This window comes from Canis aureus, chromosome 1 (assembly GCF_053574225.1).
Source record: "Canis aureus isolate CA01 chromosome 1, VMU_Caureus_v.1.0, whole genome shotgun sequence".
Classification (NCBI taxonomy): Eukaryota; Metazoa; Chordata; class Mammalia; order Carnivora; family Canidae; genus Canis; species Canis aureus.
Window position 1 is genome coordinate 38,555,834 of NC_135611.1, and position 23,696 is coordinate 38,579,529.

At 36.3% G+C, this 23,696-nt stretch overlaps 1 pseudogene across 18 annotated transcripts in view; it reads right to left on the reverse strand.

Moving 5' to 3' along the window:
• Nucleotides 1-23,696, reverse strand: part of LOC144313021 (DDB1- and CUL4-associated factor 13 pseudogene) — a 203,703-nt pseudogene that overhangs the window by 58,855 nt on the left and 121,152 nt on the right. For 4 of the 18 annotated variants that reach the window (XR_013378845.1, XR_013378816.1, XR_013378766.1 and 1 more), the window contains one exon: nucleotides 21,150-21,240. The exons of 9 other annotated variants lie outside the window; for them this stretch is intronic. The product of XR_013378845.1 is annotated as a DDB1- and CUL4-associated factor 13 pseudogene, transcript variant X38 (transcript). Of the gene's footprint in view, nucleotides 1-13,511; nucleotides 13,638-18,369; nucleotides 18,386-21,149; nucleotides 21,241-23,696 lie in introns of those variants that run through there. 5 more of the 18 variants (XR_013378875.1, XR_013378793.1, XR_013378751.1 and 2 more) reach the window with 3 other exon arrangements.

The following is a 23,696-nucleotide window of genomic DNA, read 5'->3' on the forward strand; positions in this document are numbered from 1 at the left end:
GGAAACTGATAGTTTTCTAGGAAAATATAAATTATTAAAAGAAATCCAGAACATATAGCAACCTATCAAAAAAAAAAAAGTGAAAGTTACTCCACCAAACTGCCAGTTTTTATAGAAAATCCTTCCAACTCTTACAGAAATAATTTTTGTTATTTAAATGTTTTCTGATCAAGTAGAGAAAGATGAAGCTTCCTATTATTTCATCAAAGCCAGGATAAGACTCATATCATAACCTGACAAAGATATTTTCAATATTTTTTGAAAATATAAAATAGGGATCCCTGGGTGGCGCAGCGGTTTGGCGCCTGCCTTTGGCCTAGGGCATGATCCTGGAGACCCGGGATCGAATCCCACGTCGGGCTCCCGGTGCATGGAGCCTGCTTCTCCCTCTGCCTGTGTCTCTGCCTCTCTTTCTCTCTCTCTCTCTCTCTCTCTCTCTCTGTGACTATCATAAATAAATAAAAAATTAAAACAAAGAAAATATAAAATAAATGAATATTCAACTCAAGTAGTTTAATAATTAAAAGACACAATGAAGTCAGCATGAAGAAGTTAATAAAAAGAAAGAATAGTGAATTAAAAATAGAAAAAACAGATTTAGTAAGCAAACATCCTACGAATGTGAGGATAATAATATGAATCATCTCATCTTGAGGTTCTCTTAAAAAGGCACTGAAGTGTTCTTTCTCTTCAAATCTCCAAGTTTTTTTCTTGCTCTCTTTTTGAAAAACACCAAATTTTATTTAGAAATAATACAACATGCTCCGAAGATGTATTCTTATTCCTAAAATGGGTAAAGTTCTGTCTCTTAGAAATCAGTTCAGCCAAATTAATATGTCCTATTAAAAATAGGACTGGCATTCAAAGAGGAGATGACCACTGTTTTCCTGTAGCTCTGTCTTGTAGGAAAAACAAACCTCTACAGAGATATTAACTCATAGGGTAGTAAGCATGTAGCAATGGAGTTAAGGGTAAAAATAGTAGTAATTCATTGCACTTTTTCCCCCTATTGAACAAATGCTCAAGATAATTTATTACACAACAAACAGGGAAAAACAAAAAATTGAAGTGTTATGATTTGAATTACTATTATATATTAATGTCATAAAATCATAGAGCAATCACTCCATTTTCCTGGGCCGCAGCTCCCTCATCTCAGAAACTAGGGTAATGACTATACCTACAGTACTGAGCTCATAGGGTGTGAGGCTCAAATGAGATAATGTTCCTGAAAACCCTTTTAAATGTGCTATATGCAAAAGTTATTTTCATTAGAACCATTAGCATCAAAGTGTAAATGATTGTGAATTTCACAACTATAGTTGAATTTCACACTTCTTCCATCTTCAGTCACCACTTTTTAAAGTCAACACTTTCTTAAATGAATAGTGTACAAAGGATCCGATTCACAAATGTTCTTCTTCATCTTAAAGTCACAGTCACAAAGTAGTCAAGATCAGTGTGTGGTCCAGAATGTCAAGTTCTTTGTAGCCTAAATAATGAGGCTCTTTAGGAGATGCTGTGCATACTCTCTCTCTGACTATATTCATTAGTTAGACAATGGTTATTAATCATGTACTTACAACATAATTACAATTACAAAACAATAGTTCTCCAAACTGACTCAGGTTAGCAGATCCTGCTTAGAGTAAGTGAATGAAAAAAAACAACAACAAAAAAGAGTAAGTGAATGCTCACACTAATGCATCTTCTGGAATGTTGACATTCTGTTCCTATCTTTGAATGCTATGCTTACTAAGAGTTGATGTCTGTTCCCAATCTCTTTATGCCGATTGTATTGGTAATTATAAGTATGTAATTTAATTTACTACTGAATAAACGAAGTGTAACTGGGAAAACAGAATGGTTGTTTCCATCAAGGTGAAATTGAATGGCTTGGAAAGATGAAAAAAATAGGTGACTCATTTAAAAATTCACTCTCAGATAAGTTGTGGACAAGGCCACTGTATAAGGTTCATGGGAAGGAAGATAAAAAGCCTAAAAGGATTCTGAACCGATATTGTCAGAAGTATCTTACTTCTCATTCTATTTCTAAGAATATGGAAATTTAGGCTCATGCCTTAAGCTTGCAGTTAATGTAATATAATAAAGATAAGTCAGAACTTTTACCAGTGGACCCAAAAAATAGGATGTAAATGGCCAAAGAATAGGCCTGAGCTCTATCTCAAAAATTGCGGAATAAAGGTATGCTTCATGTCTTAAAAGTTAAAAATTTTAAGGTATGCCAGAATCACCTTTATAATTCTCTACTAGCTTTTTAAAATAAGCTGACCAACTATGCATTGTTAAAATATTAGTTTGTAAACTGGAATTATTTCCAAATGAGAACACGAATTATAAGAATACCTACGATTATTTCAAAATCCCATTAAACAAATAAATACGGATTAATTCCCAACTCAGACTTAGGTATAATAACAGACACAGTGGGGAATGAAAGATGAATAAAGCTAAGTAACTACAGTGAAGGCACTGAAGACTCACATATTTTTTACATTTGAGAAAATTCTCACATCTCAGATTCTGTTCTCAGGTCTAAAGTTGTGTAGATCACAATTTGTATACCCTTTACAATGGCCCAACGGGTATAATGGTGTCCAAACATAAGACATCTTTGGGTTTGGGGAACTAATTGGACATAGGTGCTAAAAATACAACCTGATGCTTTAAAGTTCCTAATGTCTGTCAGCCACATTAATCATTTTTATTGATAGGAGTTGTCACTACATTCCTACAGCTGTGTTAGAAATCTGAGACCTCTCTGAAGAAAAAAGAAGAAAACTCAGGTTAAATGCTCAGCAGTATTTTTACACCGCATATATATTTATTCATCATTCATGGATTCCTTCCTTTTTTTTTCAGCAGACAATGAGTTCCTACAATGTGCCAGACCTGTTGAGTGATGGAGCAGGGAGAAAATACAATGATTAACAAGATCTCTGAATTATTTTCAAAGAGCAATGGAAGGTCCTTGCAGGGTTTTAAGTGTAATGACATCAGCTAGTTTACATTTTAGAATCTCTCAGGTTATGAGAAGAAAGGGTTGTAGCAGAGAGGAAAAGAGAATCAAACCAGGTCTGATGTTCATAGCCTTTGTTATCTCCAGGTTTCTGATACCATTTTACCATGTTTAAGGTGTGCATGAGCATGCCTCAACTCCCTTATCCTGGATTCTAAGCTCTTTGTTATCAGGAATCACAAATCTCACTTCTTGATAAATAGGTCCAGAATTTTCTAGAATTATCTTGATTTAAAGTTTGTCCTGAAATTCCGATGTACTACAATAAAGAACATGCCAGAAATTCTAATAAGTTGGCCTCCAAACGGCATCTCACCACCTCTTGTACCCAGAAGCCCAATAAAGCCTTCCTCATTTCGGCTCAGAATATATAGTCGCTGCACTCAGGGTACCTCATACACAGTAAGTGTAACTCAAGGCATATTTTTTAAAAACTACCTTCAGGTAACTTTTGAAAATGTGAGAAAATGAAAAAAATGATATCAATTCTTTTGTCATTTTCAGCTACTTTCCTAGAACTAGATGCATTTGTTATTTATCATTTTTCTTTATTTTGGACTCATCAGCCAATTTTCAAGGCAATTTGAGTTCCTTTTTTGTGAGAGAGTCTTCAGGAAAGTATTCTGTCAAGGGCTTTGGGAAAATCAAGATAAATGACATCCCTACATTTTTCTCATACTAATCACCCCTTCATGAATCCATCCATCCAAAGAATGCGCTCGACTGTGCGAGGCTGCTCTTTATATACCCCTGAGTGCTCTCTGCTCCACACATTACATTTCATTCTGTCTTGCTCTCCTGGTGAGCTGCCTCACCACCTGAGATTCTATTCTCTGAGCAGTCCTTCCTGGGATTTTGGACATTAAGACTGCCAGTCTTCAGATATTTGTTATTTTTCTATTTCTTTATTTATACTTTAGGTTATCTGTAAAAAAAAAAATACATATAGTAAATTTGGGGAAATTTGAATTTACTCTTTGGATTATCTGTGGGTTGTTGCCAAATGTTTTCCAAAACTCACACAGATAATGTAAAAGAAAAGAAGTATTAGACAGCAAACATTGGGAAAATTATCAAAGAATGGGATTTTTAAACTTTCTCTAAGCCAGGCCGGAATAGGAAGGAATCATAAATGAGATTCAAATTTGATTGATACCTTGATGTGAGTGATGTGGTGAAAAGATCAAACTGAGAGCCAGAGCTTTGGTTCCTCCACTCTTTTGCATTTTCTAGAACTTCAGATAATGGGGGTTTGTTGAAAATATATAGATGGACAAAAGAACTAAGGAAATCTTTAATCCAGTAACAGGTATATTCTGGTACTCAGAAGAATAAAGCTTGGGAATTAGAAAATGATTAAAAATCCAACATCGCTTTACTATGAACATTAACTTAAAACTCTCTAGACAATCTCTTGCCAATACTGTGACTCAGCTCCTCTGTCTCTGCTGCTGTATATCTTTTACTTTCTGCTTAGTCATGACATCTGTACTTTGAACTTGAAAGTGTTCATAACCTTTATATACTAACAGTTTCTTATGACCACTGCCATCGTATAGTCTCTGATACCTGACTTTTGTATATTTTACAGCATTAGTCTTTATTATCAGCTGGAGCACATTCCTTGTATTTTTCATTCAAAATCTCCAAGGAAGAGCATCTGAGAAGGATTATTTAGTCACTATCATTTTATAGCAGCCCATGAGGCATTTGGCATGGGACCTTGACCCAAGCAAACAAACTCCCCCTACTTGTGCTCTCTCTGTCAAATAAGTAAATAAAATCTTTTAAAAAGAGAGAAAGAAACAAAGAAAGGGAGAAAGAAAGAAAGAAACCATCTATCTCTAGCCAGTGCTCTAGGCGAGGCACTAGAATTCCTCCCCAGTGAGCTTGGCTTCTGCAAGACTTATTATCACATCTATAACAGGGAAAGTTGGATTACATACTCATTAAAGTTATTTTAAATTCTAAGGTACAAGAGTCTATCTTTTGGGTTTGTTAACTTATTTTTTTCTTTTTTAGTTACTACTGCGTTTGGTATTCTAAGTGTTGAGGACATAGCAATTGACTGAGACAGAGCAGGAGTATAACAAGATTCTGACAGAAATAAAAATTTACTACAGATCATACAAATTAAGTGGCTTTAATGGAAGAGCTACTTAGATGTGCTGGGAAATATTCAGGAAAGAAACCAGGGAAACTGATGCACCTGAGATTAGCAACATCTAATGTTGAAAGTGTTACAGAAACCAATGAGATGAAGGGGGAGATGCCTGAAAGAAGCTACAATCATGAGGGATACAGATAAGATATGGAGCTAGAAGGAAGAATTCCCCAGTCTCTCTTCCCCCATGCTCCAGTCCCCTACTACAGCTTCCCATTAGCCAAATCCAGCTGTAAAGATGAGAACAAGTGAGTCAAGGTGATGTAGTCTGCAGCCTCTGAAAAGCAGAGTGCGGAGACAAGAAGTCCAGAAAATGGACAGGAGTAGGTCAAATAGAAAACAATTGGCACATGGATCTTATCATCAAGTGGAGCAATGAGAAAGGGATAAGGAGGATAAATCTTTAAGAAGGGAAAGACTGTTTTAGAATATTGGAAAAAATAGCACATGCTGACAAATTTCTGTCATTATAATAAAGAGATAAAGGGCACTTGCCTTAGACATTTTTGTTTGGGAATATTTGATATGTGAAATGGATGTATTTGATATATGCAAGTTATAAAATAAAAAGCAAACAAATGCCCATAAACGACTACCAATTGAAAAAGAAAATATTAGCACCATTAACTTTGTTGTTCATCATCCTATTCTCCTTTCTTACTCTATACCAATAGAACTCATTAGCTTAATTTTTTTCATTAGCTTAATTTTTAAACACACTTTCTATTCCTTGATATATTTTTTGTTTTGCCATTTTTTGAAAGTTATAATATTGAAATCATACATTCATTCTTTAGGCCCTCAATTTTTTTTCAAGATTTTATTTATTTATTCATGAGAGACACACAGAGAGAGGCAGAGACACAGGCAGAGGGAGAAGCAGGCTCCATGCAGGGAGCCCGACGTGGGACTCGATTCCGGGTCTCTAGGATCACACCATGGGCTGAAGGCAGCGCTAAACTGCTGGGCTACTGGGGCTGCCTCACAGCAGGTCTTCTTAAATGCTTTTAGTACCCTAATTATTTTTAATAAATGCTAGCACATCATTTGCTTGATTCATTTCTCTGTTATTTTTTATAATGCTAAGTATCTTTTTTTTTAATTTTCAAACTCTACTGATGTTTTTAGGTAGTAATCTTGCATCCAAGAACATTGCTAAACTAGCATTATTTCTAATAATTTATGTATCACGTCACTATGACAAAAGTAGTGATAGTTTTGTTTCTTTCCAATCATTTTATAGTTTTATTTTCCTCTGATACACAACCTAGAATGTTAAGAACAATGATAAATTAATGGTTGTGGTCAATTGTTGCAATCCTGATTTTATTTATTTATTTATTTATTTATTTATTTATTTATTTATTTTTAAAGATTTTATTTATTCATGAGCGACACAGGGAGGAAGAGAGGCAGAGACAGAGACAGAGAGAGAAGCAGGCCCCCTGCAAGAAGCCCAGGATCCTGTCCTGAGCTAAACGCGCATGCTTAACTGCTGAGCCACCCAGGCGTCCCGCATTCCTGATTTTAAAAGGAATTCCTATAATATTTCATTAAATACTATGTTTACCATAGTATTTGGTAGGTACATTTGTTGGGTTGGGATATGTCCCTTCTAGTCCCATTTTCAGGAGTTTTTCTTTGTGATTTATTTATTTTTGATGTATGCATGTTATCAAATATTTTGCTACAAAAGTTGATAAGAACATTTCCCCCAGTAATTTGTTAATATAATATGTCATCTGATATTAAATCACTTTTGTATGCCTGGGATATATAATAATTAATAGTAATATTTTACCTCTGTTAATACAATGTTGGATTTAATGTGTTAATATTGCATTCATGATTCTGTACTGACTTTTCTTTTTGTGTCTTTATTTATTTATTCACTCATTCATGAAAGACACACACACAGAGAGAGAGAGAGAGAAACAGGATGAGACACAGGCATAGGGAGAAGCAGGCCCCATGCCGGGCGCCCGAGGTGGGACTTGATCCGGGGTCTATGGGACCACACCCTGGGCCAAAGGCAGGCGCTATATCGCTGAGCCACCCAGGAATCCCCTGTATTGACTTTTCAATTCATGGAACTTACCTATAATCATTCTTTCTCTCATTGTCATTGTTTGGAGTTAGTATTATTATTAGTCTAGCCTATAGAATGTGTTGAAAGTATGTTCCCTTCTTTTTATGCTCCAGAAGAACTTACATAAGATGGCAGATATTTTCCCTGAGTATTTCATAGCTTTTACTTATAAACTATCTTGACTTTGTATTTTCCTTGTAGGAAAATTTTTAATTATTGATTCAATTTCTTTTATGCTTATAGATCCATTCAGGTTTTCTATTTCTTCTTGAATAAATTTGATGTTATATTTTTCTAATATTTATCTATCTTGTCTAAATTTTTTTTTAAGATTTTGACATAAACTTTCCCAGATTTCTTATTATCTTTTATCTCTGTTTTGTCTCTAGTGATAGCTCTTTTTTTATTTCTCATATTGTTTATTTGGGTCTTTTTGTTTTTCTTGTGCATCAGTTACGTCAGGGTTGGATGATTTTATTTTTTTCTTTCTCAAGAAGCAATTTTTGCTTTTATTAATTCTCTCTAACATCTGTTTGTTTTCCATTTCATTGATTTATACTCTTCTCTTTGTTATGTGCTGCCTCTGTTTCATTTAAGTTTGTTTTCTTGTTCCTTTTATAGCTCCTGTTGTGGATGCTTAGCTCTTGATTTGGGACCTTTATTTTTTTCTCATAAGTGGCTTTAAGTCTGTAAATTTGCCTCTAAGCACTACTTAATCTGTATCCTAGAAGGCTGAGAAGTAGTCTTAAAATTATTATTTTAAGTATTCTAAATTCTAAATATGCTCTAATTCCTTTCCGATCCTACCTTTGGCCTGCATTATTATTCAACATGCTTTTAAATTTCTAAATGTAGAGGATTTTTTAAAAATCTTCTTTAAATGTTTGTTTCTTGCACTGTGGTTGGACACATGGTGTGTATAATACTGAGTCAAAATTTGTTGAGGTTTACTTGCTCTGTGGTCAACAAATTTTATATTTCTATGATATAAGTCCCTTGATATTTACTGAAACTTAATTGATGGTCTTAAATACTATAGACTTCCAAAATCTTTTTTTGTGGTCTTGAAAAATATGTTTGTTCTCCAACAGAAAAATACATTGTCTACTACATGATGCTTCTTCACTGTGTTATTCTAATATTCCATATACTTGCTGACTCATTTTTCAAGAATTGAGAGAATTGTATTAAAATATCCTACAACAGGGGCACCTGGGTGCCTCAGTTAGTTAAGCATCTGTCTTCGGCTCAAGTCATGATCTCAGGGTCCTGAGATTGAGCCCCACATCAGGCTTTCTGATCAGCAGAGAGGCTGCTTCTCACTCTCTCCCTCTGTGCTTGCTCTCTCTCTTTCAAATAAATAAAATCGTTTAAAAAAAATCCCAGGGATCCCTGGGTGGCGCAGCGGTTTGGCGCCTGCCTTTGGCCCAGGGCGCGATCCTGGAGACCGGGGATCGAATCCCACATCGGGCTCCCGGTGCATGGAGCCTGCTTCTCCCTCTGCCTGTGTCTCTGCCTCTCTCTCTCTATCTGTGTGTGACTATCATAAATAAATAAAAATTAAAAAAAAAATCCCAATACAATTCTGGATTTTTCTATATCTTCCCATAATTTTGTCAATTTTTTTGCTTAATTTGTTTTTAATCTCTGCTGCTATATTCTTAAGAGGTATCATGTTCCCATGACAGATTCAAACTTTATTAATATACAATGATATTCTTTATCTCATATGATAAAGAGCTTTCTGCCTAAAGAGCTACATTATGTGATACTATGATATTAGCTAGAACCATAGGCAATTGCCAGTTTTGTAGATCAAATTGGCAATTCCATGTTTCAGTCTAATAGCATTGTCAGTTTTGTTCTCTGTGTGCTTATGTGTTAAGTATGTCTCTTGTAAACAGAACATAGCTTGATTTGTCTTATCACTTTTCAATGATCTATGCCAGTTTTCACTGTTTCTTGGTATACTTGGATTTATTTCTATCATTTTATTTTATACTTTCTATTTGTCCCAAACTTTGTGATTTTTTTTTTATCTCTTTTCATGTCTTATTTTAGATTGATTTTTTCCCTTTTGTTTTCTTTCTAGTCTCTTCCATTAGCAGCTTTGGAATGTAAATATTCAGCTATTCCTTTTTAGTGATTACCTTAAATTTTTAATACGCAATACTTAGCAAAGTTTACCAGTAATCGGTATCTTTACCTTTGGCCAACAGCACAATGAACAATTACTGGGAGTAAGTAGTTCCAATCACTCTCGCCCAGTTTCCAGTTATTGTTGCCTAAACATTTAGCTCTTCATCCCTTTGTTTTTACCCTATGAATTGGACATTATTATTATTGATTTATGTAGACAGTTATATAAATTTTGTCCTTCAAGAATTTCAATTATATACATGTTGGCCCTTATATTCCATTTCCATGTTTATTGTCACTTATATTTTCCATCTACTTGTCACAACCTTCTGTGTTTTATAGGATTTTAAAGCTCAATATCACAGTTCACTAATTTTCTATTTATTTGCTTCTATTTGCTTCTATTACCCTATGTAACACTTTCATTAAGCTTTAAATTCATTTATTATGGTTTTCAATTCTACAACTTCTACAAACTAGTGCTTCTTTAATTATGTGCTGAACAACCCTGCAGCTCCAAATTAGAGTTCTCTCAGAGTCTAATGGTGATTCCTATTCACTTTTTGTGCTCTGCCCTAGAATGCAATAGACCCACCAGCTCCTACTACTTCTACTTGGTTTACCCCCTAAAATACTGGTGTGTGGTCTGACCATCTGAACTGATTTTCTTACAAGCAATTCTGAATCATACTTCTAGAAAATATCAGCATGATAAGCAAATGAGATGAACACTTGGCCTAATAGCTACTAAGTCTTACTACAGGTTGTTATATTGAAAACAGTATATCAATGTAAAAAGAGACAAATTGACCTAAAGATCATAATTGCTGTGAGATAGACTCACTCATATCTCAGAATTTATTACATAATAAAGATGCATCACAAATCAGACTGTTTATTAAGTGATGATAATTGCTTATGATGGAGAAAAATCCATACCTACTGTCACAAAGATGGAATTCAGATATATTAAAGAAATAAATCTAGAGAAATCATAAAGGCAGAAAATAATGTGACCTAAGGTTAGGGAGGAACTTCTTTTTTTTTTTTAATTAATTTATTTATTTGAGAGAGTGTGTGTGTGCATGAAAGGGGAGGCATGACAGGGGAGAGGAGCAGAGAATGAGACAGACAGGAAGCAGACTCCTTGCTGAGTGGGAACACCAATGTGTGGGGCTTGATCTCAGAACCCTGAGATTATGACCTGAGCCAAACCCAAGAGTCAGATGCTCAACTGACTGAGCCACCCAGGTGCCCCAGAGGGATCTTCTTAAATAAAATTCCAAAAACACCATAGATGCATTTAGTCACATCAAATTAATAATTTCTGTGAATAAAGTTAACATAAAGGTGTCACAGAGACATGATATTTGTCATGTCTAAAACCAAAGGAAATGATTATCTAGGACATATAAGGAACTCATATAAACATGAAGAAAAATACAAGAATCTCAAATTTTAAAGAAAGGTAAAGGATATTTGAGCCAATTCATAGCCAAAGAAACCCAGATATTTAACAAAATGCAGGGTTGTTGTCCAAAGTCATTAGTCATCAGAGAAATGCAATTTAAAACAAAAAATGTGGTACTACTTTATGCTTATCAGATCCTAAATACAAAATGTTGAGTGACAAAAAGAAGAAACAAGTACCATGTATGTAAATTAAAGCTACATGAAATAATGCATGGCTTACACAAATGCTTTAAAAGAGAATAATATAAGCTAAACACATGTTGGGAAGTGCAAAGGTGAGGAGTGGACCGGGGGCCTTGCAAAGACCAATGAGCACTAGATGACCAGAACTGCAGAGGATTAATAAGGAACCCTTGGATCATTAATATAAAGCAAATCCGTAGAACACAGATTAAACTAAACTACTGTCATGTGGGATTTCCAATTTCATCTTGGGAGTCCTACCCCCAAGACATCCCACTCGGAAGTTCTTCCCTGTGAATCTCCTGGTTCCCCACAGGCCTAATCATTTTTCTACAGGCTAAGATGGCTCTTCATCTGGTTTTCCAAATATTTAAATTCTTATAAAAATGTAGCACTAGAATAGACAAGTGATGGGTATATATATATATATCCTGAAATTTCAACCAAAATTTTTTCCTCTCACTTTCTTGCATCCTCTTTTCCACCTGTTCACTCAAAAGAATGCATTGCCTCAGGGATTGGATAATATAGCAGAGAAGCAGAGAAAATCTTTTTGGTGTTAAAAAGTATAGCTATGAAGTACATAACTTCTAGGCCATAGAACATCATATTTGGAAAATTAGATAAAGAACCAGTCCAGCTTGTCCTCACACTCCAGTAACATGGTCAGGACTGTAGGGAACAAGGAGAATCACAGCAGAAGCAGGGTTTAGATGACTGTGGGTTCCTGAGCAACATGTCCTATAAGAAGGTCTCCCAAGAGAGAGTTGGGAATCCAAGATTAGTCCCAACTGGACTGCTAGCCTCAGGGGAGAATCTAAAGCCAACAAGAGTCCTGTATTCCTCAGCTTGTCCCCCCAGCATGGTGCCGGGACAGGCCTGAAGCCACATTATAGAACGCCCTGAAATAATGCATAACAGCCCCTGTGCCTGACAGCAGAGCAGCGACAACTGCCCTGAGAGCCCTTTGTATGGGCAAGGGCCTAAAGTCATAAGGGGATTGGGGACCCCTTGGCTGAGTCCATGTGGATGAAGAATGATTTCAAGGAAAGGCTTTCTTTACCCCTTCTTAGTCTCTGCCCTAGAACTTAGACATAACCCCACAAAAAGGAGGGACACTCCACTCACTCAGTGGTTCTCAATGTAGCACTATTTTACCTCCCAGCAGACATCTGGTAATGTCTGGAGAAACATATCATTGTCACAACTAGAAAGTGCTACTGGAATCTGGTAGGCAGGGGTCAGGGATGCTACTGAACATTCTATAGCACGCAGAAAAATACCCCAAAACAAAGAATGATCCAGCCCCAAATGTCAGGAGTGTCAAGATTGAGAAACATTCCCTTAGACTAAGGTTAAATCTGGACTACTTGGCATAATAAGAAATTTATAGTACAAATTGTGTATTTATAAACAAAGAAAATTACACCTAATTCCTGAATTGAATTGTGCAACCATTTATTTATGCTAAGGAATACATGATCTAATATAAAACCATCAGCAATCGTCAGTTTTGGATTTAATGAAGAGGTCCTGAGAAGGGAAGAAAAGTTTAAGTGGCTTAAAGTCAGATAAAGTGCCCTCCTCACAAGGAGGGCAGAGAAGCAGACGCATGAATACAGAGACTAGAAGCTCACAGCAATATCTACAGCCAATGAGAGGAGGCAAACTCTTGGGGAAGTCATCCCTGGAGCAACTTTCGGGGGACAATGAGCTGTTCCTAGGCAAGGCTAATGAGGAACATCAGCACTTTTCAGACAGGTAAGATTGTAATTTCTTACAGATTCTTAAAGTTTACTGAGAAGGAGGTGTGAGAACCCCAAGACTACCCACTTGCTAGGAAGAAAGCAGAAGAAAAACCTGGAAGTACTTTCAAAATAGCATGAATGAAAGCAAAAGTCAGAAAAATTTTTTTTAAAAAAGGAGCAAAGGAGAAGGAAAGAGGGGAAGGGAGGCATGGGGGTGGGGCGGTGAGAAAGAATGAACTAGAAACAATTGCAAGAGGTAATAAATAAATTACTCTTACATTAATGACATGCCAAAGTGTTCCATTTTTATGGGAAAGCAAATAACTATGAAGTATCACCAACATAAACACTGATTAAAGGAGATTAAATGTCTTGAGATGAAATGTCATAACATTACACGGTGTCAGTCTGCGCTGTTCTCAAAATGTTAATGACCTCCAGCCTTGGCTGCTTCCATTACCGGTGATCTCAGGGGAGAGAACCTCAGCTGCCTGGCTCCCAGGAGGAGCCCAGAGCCTGGGCCCATCTCCTCGCTGTTAATAGATAAAATTTCACTGAAAATGATTCGGTGACATTTGGCCATAATTCAGAAGGGACTACATTTTTTAAAAAAGAATTTTTCTTTTATCAGAAAGTACTTGGCTTTTATCTTACTATTTCAATAATGTTCCAGACCTGATTCAGTCAGTCTTCAATACTCTTTGGAATAAATTTTCTATCCTTTAACAGTGACATTTCCCCAGCAACAGTAGCATCCTCAAGAAACTTAGGAGTGAGGGTTCATCATTTTACAAGCGAGTTCTGTCCAAAAAAAGCATGGGTCAGGATGAATTTTAACTATTTTACTAGGGCTGATCCCAGAATTCTTCATGAAGGGTTAATTTAGAGTATGCTCTCAATGGCCATGTCCCTTTATTTATTTTAATAAAAATCATTAGTACTGTCAACCTCCACCATTATTTTTGCCTCCAAGCCAAATAAAATAGGTTAACACCCTGTGGTCATTTTACGGATTAGTCATCCTTTCCTGCCTATTCTACTGACCCAATTTCTCTCACACAGTCAGGATTGAGGACCCTTTAACACATGGACCTCAGTTCACGTGTATCTGGTACCTTTGTGTTTCTGTGGGATGTAAGTGTGTACCAATGGTTATGGTTGGTGCAATTTTGTCCACGTTGGTTCAGCAAATGCTTGTTGACTTTTCATTAAACACGAGCCTTCTAATTAGTTCCTTCTCTCAAGAAATTTCTAACACCAGGAGTGACAGAACAATGTGGGGCAGTATAGGTAAGTGCCACTTCTGGTGCTTAGAGTGCTCAGTCATTAAGAGGAACAAGATAAGACTTTCGGCTGGAGATATCACAGGAGGGTTACACAAAAGGGATTTTGTAAATTGTTGACAGAGACGTATTGAATAAACATTCTATCTGCCCTGAGTAGCCGCTAACCATATGTGGCTATTTAAATTTAAACTAAGCACACCAAAATAAAATTTGAAATCCAGTCAAGCTAGCCACACTTCAAGTGTTCAATAGCCACATGTGGCTAGTGGCTACCATATTGGACATTTCCATCACTGCAAAAAAATGTATTGCACACTTCCATTCTAAGCTAAAGAAATGGGATAATCACGCATGAGAAACTCCGGGTGTTTTATAGGTAGACACTGGGAAACACCCCACATTTGTTGGAGCATAGAGTGGGAGTAAAATAGCAGTGGAAGATAAGACTGGAAAGGGAGGTTGAAATCAAATTGCAGTTAGTCTTGAATATATTCATCTGGAATTGAGACTTTGGAGCACAAAACTGAGATTTAGGATTAATCTTTCATAATATATAAAATGATGACCTAAAAAAGCAACTGGACAATGAGTCCTCAGCCACAGCTGTACATTAGAATGTGGAAGGAAATTTCTTACCCAATATCAGGCCACATCCCAGATGAACTAAATCAGAATCACTGAAGGTGAGACTCAGACATCAATGTTTTTTAAATCTCCCCAGGTGATTTTGATGTGCCAGACTTCAGGGACAACCACTGTTTCTGCGTGCACTTCTCCCATTTCTGTCGATAATAACCTCTTTCCTCTGATTAGTATCCTCTCATACTTTCTACCCAATGCTGGTGGTGTTGCCAATCACAATAAACTAATTCCTTGGTCACAAGAGTTGGTCTTGGAACCACATGTTGGCAAAGCACAATATGCTGGTATTGCTGTCTGTGATGATTGGCCCAGGCTTAGACCATAATCCAAGTCAGGCAAATGAGAGCTTGTTCTGGGGTTGAACATACATATGTCTGGTTAGGCTCTCTATTTCATCTAGGAGGTCACTAAGCTGGAATAACATTAGCCTGAAAATCTCTGTGAATGTGTTCTTCTCACCACCACCATAATTGCAGTGCAGTGTAGAAAGCCATCCACACAAGAATATCACAAAATTCACAGATACAAGCACAGTTGAAAGATCTGAAAAAGGGAGTACCAGCGAAGAGAAACAAAGAAGACCTGATGGTATATCTTAGGTTCCTGGTGGACTCCCTGGAACTGAGCCCTCCTCTCGATTTCCCAGTCATATGAATCAAGAAATTACCTCCTATTCCTGTTTTGTCTTCTTCTGCCTAAATTTGCAATGGGTTTAATCATTTTTAACAGTAAAAAATATAGAGAAATGTAGAATGTAGCTTTACCAAACATGTTTGACCACAGAACCCTCTTTCTTAGAATACCTATTAACAACCTCTGGACACTAACCTTTTTTTTTTTTTTTCCCGGAAGAGCTACAGAGGGTAACTGAAATGTGAGGGCCCTCTCTGAGTATGATAAGCAAGAGAAAAGATGTGTGAGAGCACTGAAGTACCTAAGAGGTGGGTCAGAAAGGGAAGTGAGCCCAAAGAAGGAAGCCAGGGAAGGGTAGTAAAAGGGGTTGTCATCTCCTATATCTGACCATGATGCCTTGAGTTTGTATATGAACACAAACTTGATCTATGTTGGCTACATGATTCACACTCCAAGGGTAATCAAATCGCCTCAATCTTGTGCCATTCTGGAGGAGACCTGCCTCAGGTCAAGTCCAAGACTAATATAGGCTACTGTACTATAGGATGGAGGTTTGGAGTGAAGAACAAAAACTATCAAAGCTCAGGTGTCCACATAGTTTGTTATACTTGGCTTTTGTCTCAGATAATAGTTCCCTTTGGATTACTTTTTTCTTAATAAATTCATGGAACATATTTATTAAAATGAACCCAGGGCACCTGGGTTGCTCAATCAGTTAAGCATCTGATTTTGGCTCAGGTCATGAGCTCAGAGTCCTGGGATTGAGCATCAGGAGTCGGCTTCTCCCTCTCCTTTTGCCCCTCCCCCCACCCATGTTCTAAGGTCACTTTCAATTCAAAGGGTCCATCTCTCCACATGATGGGGCCCATACATCCTTGGAGAGAGGATTTTGGCCTGTGACCAAACCAAAATGTGTATTTGAGGTTACCCAGGGGTTCAAATGACCAACTTTTAGTCAAAGGCTGGGAGGATAGACAAAAATTTCTATAGTACATGCACACTCATGTCCAGTTCACTATCCCCAAATACTCTCTTTTGAATCTGTTTAATTGACCAGGATTAGGGATCACAGCCAGTTCCCCATCTCTTTCCACATAGAAAACATAAACAACAACATACTCCACTTTTTCCCAGCCATCCCCAGCTATTGACTAATAGGGGCTTATTGTGTTCTGTGTTAATGAATCATGAGTGGAGGCCAGTGAAGCAGACCATGTATCAGAGACAGGAAACATAATTGGTTGGATGAGAAAAGTAGATGGGGATTAGATCTACTCACAGGAAGGGGAAATAAGGCTCTGATCAAAGAAGAAAATACCTGGTAGGGTAGGCATTTTTTCTACCCCTGAAATCCTGCCAGTGCTGCAGTCTCCTATGATTTTCACTCTAGGACCCAACCTTTTTCCTTACACCACCTCAGGCATTTTATGTAACTTAGCTCAGGCAATTTTCAGATGCCAGTCTCTATAGGATGTGCTCTGTATTTTAAAGAAATTTTACAATATATTTCCATTTATGGCATTTTAAAGTGTAGGCTTCTATGACATATGATAAAGAAAAATCTCTTCCCTGAAAGGAGTTTGCTTAAGATGCCCTTTATAAGGACTCTTTCAGTTCTAATAGTGAATGACTATATTTAAAAGATGAATGTATTATATGAATACAGAAAATAAAAATCTGAGAGATAAGATCCTAAAGTCAAAAGCAGAGAATGGAGAGATGTAAGAAATTTTGTTCTGTTATTTCCATAATCAGGGGGGAAAAAGTTTCAGGCAGATCCCTTTGGATTTACTAAATAAACATATTTGTGGATAGGAAATTCAAGAGACTTTTGGCAATTGAGGAATTCAGCTGTCTCAATATTCACTGTGTCAATCATACAAAGACACTTGGTTTTCACCAAGCTTCCTGGGGTCCAAATCACCTGGCAAAGATGAAGTGTTCTGAACAGTAACAGGCTATGTAATCATAAAGATCCTATGCATTATCCAAAATCGAGCTGGTTTTGTCAAAGTCATAGGGATTTAGATACCCTCCTGGTGAGAAATATCTTCCCATTCTATCAATCCATTCGTTTAAAAAAAAATACTGTACCCTAAACCTGTGGGCTTCAAAATTTCCTTTTAAAGTCTATAGATGTCCAATATAAAAATTATATAAAAGGTCCTATAGGTAGTAGGGGAACAAAGAGTTCTTTGAGTTTTCTTTCGCTATTCCTTCCATAATCCTGGAGATTCCAGTGTGTAAATTTTGAAAACCACTATACCAAATTATTTTCTTCATTGGTTGACAAGTATAGCACCCCTTGATATTGTGCAATATAGCATCTCAGCCCAAATGACCGAAAAGCAGCAATTAGTTTTCAAGAACTAGGAAGTTTTTGTATCTTCTGGAGTCTCCTTTAAAAATGCAAATGTTCCTTGGAGGAGAAACATCTTAAGCAATCATGAGGAATTATTTTATCAATTCAATTTGCAATTCAGAAGCAGAGCTTACAGCAAAGCCCTGTAGGATTGGGCACAGATAATGGAGGTAAAGGAACTAAAACAGATGTAACCACGGAAAAACTTATTTCCTGAAGTCACACAGGACACACTTAATGGTCTAGCAATAGTTTTTAAATAAAGATAATTATGAAATGGCTAGCATTTGAATGCACCCTGGGTGCCAGGTACTCTTCCAAGTCTTACTCTATGTTTGAACTCACTTTGTGTTTTCCTTTATTCCTTTATGTATCACCCACAACTATGTGGTAAAAGTACTGCTTTTCTGCTCATATTACAGATGAAGAACTGAGGCATAGAAGTGTTAAAGCCACACAACTAGTAAGGGGCAGAGCCATGATGCAAATCCTACAGTGTGACTCTGGGGCTTGTGATAACCTCACCTTGGTTCACCTTCCTGAGAGAAGGACAATTATTTCAGTTCTTCCCAGCACTTCCAAAGAGTGGCCTCTTTGACCTTTAATTCTCTAACCTCCATGATCCTCTTAAATTTGGTTGATAAGTCCAGAGGAAACAAGAAAGATAAATCCCCAGTGAGCTACCTACTTAAAGTATAGTTGACATACAATGCTATATTAGTTGTAGGTACACAACACAGTGATTTGGAAATTATGTACATTTGTAATGCTCACCATGATCAGGGTAGTTACCTTCAGTCATCATACACAATTGTTACAATATTATGGACTATATTCTTTATGCTGTAATTTTCGTCCCAGTGATTTATTTATTTTATAACTAGAAGTTTGTACCTCTTGTTCGTCTTCATCTCTTTGCCCATCTCCCATCCTCCTCTCCTTTAGCAATGATCAGTTCTCTGTATTTATGAGTCTGTTTGTCTTTTTGTTTGTTTATTTGTTTTGTTTTTTAGATTCCACATGTAAGTAAAATCATATGGTATTTGTCTTTCTTTGTCTGACTTATTTCACTTAGCATATTACCCTCTAGGTCCATCCATTGTCACAAATAGCAAGATTTCATTTCATTCTTTCTTATGGCTAAGTAATAGTCCACTGTGTTTGTGTGTGTGTGTGTGTGTGTGTATAAATATATATTGTTTATCCACCCATCTGTCAATAGACACAGGTTGCTTCCATACTTGGTTTCATAAATAATGCTTCAATGAATACAGGATGCATGTATCTTTTCGAATTAGTGTTTTTGTATTCTTTGGGTAAATACCAAACAGTGGGATTACTGAATCATATGGCATTTCTATTCCTAATTTTTTGAGGAACCCCTATACTGTTTCCCACAGTGACTGCACCAATTACATTACTACCAACAGTACATAAGCATTCCTTTTGTTACCACATAATTATAAACACTTCTTACTTTTTTGATCCTCACCATTGTGACTCATGTGAGGTGACATCTCATGTGGTTTTGATTTGCATTCTCTAATGATTAGTGAAGTTGAGCACCTTTCATATAACTGTTGGCTATTTGTATGTCCTCTTTGGAAAAATGTCTATTTGGATCCTTTGCTCATTTGTAATTAGGTTGTTTGTTTTTGTTTTTGTTTTATACTATTGAGTCATATGAATTATTTTCTTTGCTTGCTTTTTGGATACTAACCTCTTATTAGATTTGTGGTATGCAAATATTTTCTGCCTTTTCATTGTGTTGATGGTTTCCTATGTGGAGTAGAAGCTTTTTAGTTTGATGTAGTCTCACTTGTTTATTGTTGCTTTTATTGCCTTTTTGCTGTCAACTTCAAAAAATTATTGCCAAAACCAGCTTCTGCCCTATGTTTTTAGGAGTTTTATGGTTTCAGATCTTATGTTCAAGTATTTAATCCATGTTGAGTCGACTTTTGTGAGTGATGTGAGATAAGGGTTCAATGTCATTCTTTTGCATGACTATTCAGTTTTCCCAGAACCATTTATTGAGCCTATCCTTTCCCTATTGTTGGCTCCTTTGTAGAAAATCAAGTGACTATTATATGCATGGGTTTATTTCTGGGCTCTCTATTTTGTTCCACTGATCTATGTGTCTGTTTTTATGCCAGAACCACACTGTTTTGGTTACTGTAGCTTTAAAAAAAAAAGATTTTATTTATTTATTTGAGAGAGAGAGCACAAACAAGAGCTGGGGGTGCAGAGGAAGAGAGAGAAGCAGACTCCTTACTGAGCAGGGAGCCCAAGGTGGGAGTTGATCCCAGGACCCTGGGATCATGACCTGGGCCAAAGACAAATGCTTACCTGACTAAGCTACCCAGGTACCCTAATGTAGCTTTATAGCAGAGTTTGGAATCAGGAAGTATGATGCCTCCAGTTTTTCTCTTCTTTCTCAAGTTTGCTTTGGCTACTCAGGGTTTTTGTAGTTCCATACACATTTTAGGATTTTTTTTTTCTATTTCTGATAAATGTCATTGGAATTTTGAAGGGATGACATTGAATCTGCAGACTGCTTTGAGTAGTATGGACATTTTAACAATATTAGTTCTTCTGATCCATGAACATGGAATATCTTTCCATTTATTTGGGGCCTCTTCAACTTATCTTACCAGTGTCTTATTGTTTTCAGTGTACAGATATTTTATCTCCTCAGTTAAAATTATTTGTAAGTAATCTATTCTTTTTGATGCTAATTTAAATGATATGTTTTCTTGATTTCACTTTCTGATTCTTCATTGTTGGTATATAGGAATGCAACTAATTTTTGTGTATTGTTTTCGTATCCTGCAACTGTACTGAAATCATTTTTAGTTCTAAAGTGTATATGTGTGTGTGTGTGTGTGTGTGTGTGTGTAGAAAAGACTTGACATTTTAAAGATGATTTTCCTGGGGATCCCTGGGTGGCTCAGCGGTTTAGTGCCTGCCTTCGGCCCAGAGCATGATCCTGGAGTACTGGTATTGAGTCCCACATCGGGCTCCCTGTGTGGAGCCTACTTCTCCCTCTGCCTGTGTCTCTGCCTGTGTGTGTGTGTGTGTGTGTGTGTGTCTCATTAATAAAATAAATAAAATGTTTTTTAAAAAAAGATGATTTTACCCAACTAATATTGATACAATGCAATCCATTAAAACTCTGATCAAGATTTCTTTTTCTTCTTTTTTTTGGAAATTGGCAGCTTGATTATAAAATTTATGTAGACTATTCAAAATAATATGTGAAAAGAATTAAAAAGTTGGAGAATATACTCCATTGATTTCAAGATTTACTATACTACTTAGTAACCAAAGTAGTATGATATGGTATAAAAATAGGTCAATGGAACCAAATAGAGATTTTAGAAGTAAACTCACCTTTATATAGTCAATTGATTTCAAAAACATGCCAAGGTAATTCATTTGGGAAACAATCTTTTCAACAAATGGTGCTTGAACAATTGGACATCTGAAGTCAAAACAAAATAAATTTAGTCCACCTTTACCTCACATCCTACAAAATCTAACTATAATGCATTATAGACCTACAATATGGAACTAATACTACAAAACTTCTGGGAGGAAACATAGAAGAAAATCTTTGTGACCTTAAATTAGGCCAAATTTCTTTAAATAGGACACAAAGAAGCACAAAAAATTGATAAAATAGATTTCTTTTTTTTTTTTTAATTTTTATTTATTTGTGATAGTCATAGAGAGAGAGAGAGAATGAGGCAGAGACACAGGCAGAGGGAGAAGCAGGCTCCATGCACCGGGAGCCTGACGTGGGATTCGATCCCGGGTCTCCAGGATCACGCCCTGGGCCAAAGGCAGGCACCAAACCGCTGCGCCACCCAGGGATCCCGATAAAATAGATTTCTTAAGAATGAAAACATTTGTTTTTCAAAAGATTTTTAAGAAAATTAAAAAGCAATTCCACAGGGTAGGAGAAAATATTTATAAAGCATAGATCTACAAATGATTTGTATTCAAACGTATAAAAAAATCTATGCAATCTAATAACGAAAAATCCATATTTTAAATGAATAGTAGATTTGAATAGAGAGCTCAAAAGAGAAGATATATAGATGGCAAAGAAGCATAAGAAAAGCTCTTCAATGTGATTAACCATTAATAAATACAAACTGAAACCACAATGAGATATTACCCGTCCATAAGAATTGGTAGCAACTGCAACTACCTTAGAAAGAAGGTAAGCAACTGCAATCCCCATACATTGCATATGGAACACATTTCAGAACAGTTTGGCCACCTCTTACAAAGATAAATATACACATACTCTATGACCCAACAATTTCTCCTTTATACATTTACTTAGAGAAAAGAAAGCATATGTCCACACAAAAATTTGTATGCAAATGTTCATAACAGCTTCCTTCATAATATCCCAATATGGAAAGAATCTAAATATCTGTCAACTGAAGCATATATAAACAAAATGTGATTCTTTTCCTATCATAGACTACTACTCAGCAATAAAAAAGGAACATAAACACATGTGTGCATCAATATGGATGATTCAAATGTATTACATTAAGTAATACAAAGACTATGCACTCTATGAGTTCACTTTTTATTAAATTCGAGAAAAAAAAATCAGTGATTGTCTAGGCCCAGAAGGTTAGAGAAGGGAACTGATTACAAACACAGCTGGCATGTTGATGTGAGAGAAATATTCTACATAATAATGTGGTGGGTTGTGCTACTGTACAAAATTCTGAAAATTTGTCAAATTGGACAAAAAACTGGTGAATTTTACTGTATTTGGATCAATAAAGCTGATAAAAATATAAGGAAGAAGATCTCTTTATCATGGTGTTATATCCTTTCTAGAAATAGAATATAAGAAATGAAAGAAAATTAAATGTTTTTAATGAAAAAATAAGGTGTTAATCCAAAATATTTTGTTTTGTATAATGACGTGTATCAGTGAGGGTTTCAGAGAAACAGAACCAATAGGATCTATACATTTATATATAGGGAGAGAGAGACAGAAATTTATTTTAAGGAACTGTCTCACAGAATTGTGGAGGTTAACTAGTCCAAAACCTACAGGGTAGGCCAGCAGGCTGGAGACCTGGGGAAGAGTCGCAGTTCAAATCTGAAGCAGTCTGCTGGCAGCATTTCCTCTTCTTCCAGAGAAGTCAGTCTTTTCCAACTGATTGGATGACTCCCACTCACATTATGGAGGCTAATATACTTTACTCAGAGTCTACTGATTTAAATGTTAATCTCAACTAAAAAAGACTTTCACAGAAACATCTAGAATAATGTTTGGCTGAATATCTGAGTACCATGACCTGGCTACAGGTCATGACACATCACAGTATATAATTTACAAAGTTCTACTACACATGTTATCTCATTTGTTCCTTGTATCAGCCACATAGATAGAAGCTACTACTCCTACCATATTTTGGGCAAGAAACTGAAATTTCAAGAAGGCTAATGACTTCCCATTTCTCATAGCTGGCAAAGGGTAGTTCAACAACTCCGAGCAATCATCCTATCTCCCCAACTGCATGCTCTTTCATCCTAAGTGCACTAGAGAGAGACAGTAAAAGGAAGGGCTTAAATATATCCTTTGTTCCTTATAAATTCTTCACTGGCATTTCTCCAAGCCCAAGACATTTAAGGGTTATATAATTTTTCATGTTCACTTTTAGAGTTAGGTAAAATCGATAATATCTTTTATAAAGACTTACTTCACTTTTATCCTCTGACAAAATGAAGTTAACAAACCAGCAAACCACTGATTAAATAGAGGCAGAAAGAAAATAACATCTAAAAATGAAATTCCTACTTGCTTTCTCCTGCTATTTGTTTCAAAGGCAGTTTTATCAAAGGGGTGGGAGGAAGTCACCGACTCCACAAAAACCTGCCAACACACATAGAAAGGAGGAA